This window comes from Psammomys obesus, unplaced genomic scaffold (assembly GCF_907164565.1).
Source record: "Psammomys obesus unplaced genomic scaffold, mPsaObe1.curated_primary_1811, whole genome shotgun sequence".
NCBI classification, from domain to species: domain Eukaryota; kingdom Metazoa; phylum Chordata; class Mammalia; order Rodentia; family Muridae; genus Psammomys; species Psammomys obesus.
In genome coordinates this window covers 9,288,510-9,293,576 of record NW_026590809.1, presented here as the reverse complement: position 1 = coordinate 9,293,576, position 5,067 = coordinate 9,288,510, and positions in this window count along the sequence as shown.

Genomic DNA, 5,067 nt, shown 5'->3' with positions numbered 1-5,067 from the left:
AGCTTTGCATCAACATAAGTGAAATTCAGTTTTGAACATGAATCATTTGGTTTGAATTGAATACTGGTGGAAATAACTTGTTGAAAGAACCAGTTGTTTTTGCCAAGCCCTCATCTTTAATCCCAGCACTCAGGAGGTAGAGGCAAGCCAACCTCTGTGAGTTGAGACAAGCTACATAGTGAGACTCTCTCTCTCTCTCTCAAAAAAAAAAAAAAAAAAAAAGAACTAGTTGTCTTTATTTGTTATTTATTAAAATATACTGGGGGGTGCAGGGTATAACTAGAGAGATGGCTCAGAGGTTAAGAGCACTGGCTGCTCTTCCAGAGGTCCTGGTTTAATTCCCACCATGTGGCTTACACATGGGATCTGATACCCTCTTCTGACATGCAGGCATACATGCAAACAAAGCACCCATGTACATAAATAATTAAAGCTACGGATGTCAGCCAGTTGTAGACAGCTTGTCTAGCATGCAGGAAGCCCCTACGTAAATCCCTCACAGCATGTAAACATGTAGTGATACACTCCCAGCACTCAGATCAGAGAGGCCCTAAGGAGAGCAAAAGGTGAAGGTCATCATCCTCCGCTATATATTAGGCCCAAGCTGAGCCTGGGCTATAAGAAACCTTTTTTCAATATATATTTTTTTCAGTACACACTCACACACACAGATGGCACAATGTATACGAACTGAATGTACATTCTGTTCTAGGCTTTTTTTTTTTAACAATGGTGAGAGATACAGCGATAAATGAGATCTCTCCAGACGCCAAGAAAGTCAATAGTCTGTAGTCAAACATAAAACTGCACCTGCCCTTCATGCAGCATCCCCACTCTGCATGTCTAGAAATGCTCACAAGAAACTGATAGCCTAGACTGCTGCTAGGAAGGGAGGCTGAGCAGCTGGGCTGGGGACAGCAGTAGGAGAGAGGCTTTCCTCATTACTCCTTTTCTTTTTTATTGCTGTTGTTGTTGTTTGCTTGGCTTTGGAGACGGGGTTTCTCTGTGTAGCTCTGACTGTCCTGGTACTGACTCTGTGTCCCAGGCTGGCCTGGAACTCAGAGATCCATCTGCCTCTACCTCCTGAGTGCTGGAATTAAAGGCGTGAGCCACCACCAGCTGGCATTTATCCCTTTTCTTTAACTCTTCTCTAGCTTCCAAATTTTCAGTAGAATGGATGTGTTATGTATTCAGAAAGCCAATGAGGGGAAGAAGCTCAGTTGGTACAGTGCTTACCTAGTGTGCAAACCCTGGGTTCCGGCTCTCATGCCACCTGGAATCCTAGCACCGGGCAGGTAGAGGCAAGGCGACCTGAGGCCCAAGGAAATGTGGGCTGCAAACAAGTTCAAGGCCACTCTGGGCTAGTGTCCCTGTCTTATAAAAGCTAATGAATTAATTAAATGAGAGAGCAGTGGTGGCTTATATCTGTAATCCTAGCACTTAGAAAGATGAGGCAGGAGGATCACCACAAGTCCAGGATGAGCTCTTGTCTCAAAAAGACATAATTAGAAGAAGTCAAACTGAAAAGAGAGGTCACCAGACCATAAAAATTAGAAAACAGAGCCTCGCATGGTGGCTCACACTTTTAATCCCAGCACTCAGAGAAGCAGAGGCGAGCAGATCTCTGTGAGGCTGGCCTGGTCTACAAAATGAGTGCAGGAGCGCTAAGGCTAAACAGAGAAACCCTTTCTTGAAAAACAAAACAAAACAAAACCAGGGGCCAATGAGATGGTTCAGTGAGTAAAGGTGCCTACAGCCAAGCCTAGCGACCTGAGTTCTCTCCCTGGGGCCCCGAGGGAGCCAACTCCATGCGATATCCCCAGACTCACACACATATACACACAAATAAATATATTTAAAAAATATGTTTGGCTGGGCGATGGTGGCACACACCTCTGATCCCAGCACTTGGGAGGCAGAGGCAGGTAGATCTCTATGAGTTTGAGGTCAGTAGCCTCACTCAACTACATACTGAATGTAGGGCCAGTCTGGGCTACATGAAACAGTGTCTCAAAAATTCATTGTCTAGCAGTCCAGGTGGCAAAAGACAAAACAATACGAAGAGTGAAATCACAATGAGGTGTGATAAAGGCCTGCACAAGCCTCTGGCAGAGGCCTTCAATCATCTGGAGATGAGGACACAGAGAGATGCAACTCTACAGGAGAAGACTTCACAACAGGGAGAATGATGGTGGTGAGGTCTGCAAGAACACCAGGTAATGTGAGAAAGTGCAGCTCGGTAGAACTGGAGCAGAGGGAACTGGGCTGGAAAACAGGAGAGTTTGGGAGGCTGCAGATACTGGATATTGTTCATGCCTGGGGACTGGAATTTCATTGCTAAGAATGTGGGGGTCTTTGTTTGAATGCTTCTTTAGAAGATTAGCCACATTATCAAACTTGCACTTCAGAAAGTTCATGCTGCGGGACATGTGGAGAATGAACTGAGATAGATAATTAAGAAGCAGTTGCAGTGATTCGGGAGAGTTAATAGGATTCAAACTAGGGCAGGAGCAGTGGGGATACAAGGAGGGAGACATGAGAAAGGCGTGGAGCCTGGGGCAGGGGGATCTCAGATGCCATAGAACAGGGAGGAATTGATGGTACACAGTCCCCTAAGATGACACACAAAAAAGGGAGAGGTGTGCAAGAGAGACGTAGAACTTACTTGGAGCCTGATGGACTTGAGGGGCCTGTGAGAGGCCCATGAGGATTTGTCTACTCATTTTTTAGACACTGGAGTCTGGGCCACAGCACAGGTTTGTGAGCCTTTGGCTCTGGTTTATGACAGACTAAGGTAGTGAGCTAAGATGAATGCTTATAACAGAACCCAGGAAATCTCTAGCCACTGTGTTGAAGGCTCAAAGAGGAAAGAGATCAGAGAAAGACTAAGAGCAGTCAGAGATCTGGGGGAATCAGCCAGAGTGGAGTCTTGGAAGTCAGTGAAAATGTCTCCGGCATCGGACTTGGACCATTCATTGTTTACAGAGCGTGTCCTACCTCAGAGCTCGGTTTACCCTCACAAAGGCTCAGATAACAGCAGAGCACAGGCATGCTGCTAATTATCCCAAGAACTGAACCTTGAACCCAAATGTTCTGACCAAAGCCAGGCCACTCTTTCCTTCACCACCTTCTTCTTCTTCTTCTTCTTCTTCTTCTTCTTCTTCTTCTTCTTCTCTTCCTCCTCCTCCTCCTCCTCTTCTTCTTCCTCTTCCTCTTCCTCTTTTTTTTTTCAAGACAGGCATTTGCTCTGTAGCCTTGACTGTCCTGGACTTACTTTGTAGATGAGACTGGCCTCAAACTCACATAGATCCTCTTGCCTCTGCCTCCCCCAGTGCTGGGATTACAGGCATGTGCCACCTCACCCAGCTGTCTACCTTCTGTTTGAATAAGTTCTGTCTAGCCCTGTGACCTGCAGAAGCAGCTTTCCATCACCCTTTTCAAGCAGGAATACTTGGGCGAAAAGCCACCTCTGCACTTCTGCTCACACAGCCTTCTGGTCTTAGATGTTTTTAACTTTTGCTGCTCTGAATTGTCCTCATCCAAGCCCTAGCTCCAGTTCCCTGAAGACTCCAGGTTTCTCTGACATCTAAGTTCCTGTGACGAAAACAGTTTCAAATGACCCTAATGAGTCAAACTCTTGTGTAACCCCCTCCCTTGAAGGCAAGTAGAGCCTGTGACTTGCTTCTGGGCAATAAAATATGCCAAAGGTGACAGCTGGGTCACACCCATGATTTTGCTGCGAAACCTAATGCTTTTTCTTAGCAAAATTGGTCCTGCTGGCTTTGTGGAAGGTTGGGAACCATCTAAGGGGCCAGCCACATATGTGGAGCCACAGGGGACTTTAGAACCTGAGCAGCTCTTGGGGACAGCAAGAAAATAGGTCCCTCCATCCTCTACCCTCATGAAATTCTGCCAACAAACTACATGAACTTGCGGAAGAGGATCCAAGCTCCACAAAGAAACCGTTCAACAGCATCTTGATTGTAGCCATATTAGATCTGAGTAGAGGACCGACCTACCCACACTGGGCCTAGATAGACTCTTGATACCAAGCCCACCACGATGAGAAAGGGAATACACGTTGTCTCAAGCTCCTGGGTCTGCAGCAATTCATTACACAGCAAAAGAAAAATCAATATAACCCAATTGCACTAGTCAAGACTTTTTTCCTGGGGCTAAGAATGGACCTGTCCCTGAATGTACAGTTTCCAGTGAAGAGCAGAATCCAATCAAAGTTCTGTAAATATCAAAGATGGGGGCAAAAAGAGATAGGAGGGTACATGTGGGTAACCTGCCACATGGTACCACTTCATCTCCGTGTAGACGCTTCCAAAATAATAATGAGGACACTCTTACAAAAAACAGTTTAATTAAAAAAAAGAAGCACATGCTACAACAGGGTAAACCTTGAAGATGATGCTGAAGAAATTAGCCTGTTACAGTAGACAATTTTACAGTCACAGTAGTATGTGAGCGTTTTCGTCTGAGGTGTGGACAGAAACTGCAATGGCAGTCACACCCTCTCGAGGAATGGAGGAACAGGAAGGGAATGTTTAAGAGGTACAGAGTTTGGATTGGGAAAGTGAGAGAGCTCCACGATGGGCGGGAATGGGGTGGCTGCGCAACACTGTGACAGTAACGAATGCCACGACCACACAGTTAAGTCGCTTAAATGGTAAATTTTATATATATAGAACTTACCACAATGAGAGACTTTATCAGAAGGCAGAAAGGCAGTGGACCTCTGTGAATTCAAGCCAGCCTGGTCTACACAGCATGATTCAGAACAAGCTGGGCTACAAGGAGAAAGCAGTGAAAATACTCAAGATATAAAGCAAAAGAAATATGCTAAGCTTGGAAACTGTGTTAGTTCATGGTTGTCTCTAACAGCCATTTATACTGAACTTCACCCACCTTTATCTGTGAATGATAACAATTTCCCAGCATCAGCCATTGCTTCTTTCCCAGCCTTGTACACCCTCCCCTCTTTCCTCAGATCCTCAATTGGGTTTATTTAGATCACACACACACACACACACACACACACACACACACACACACACACAC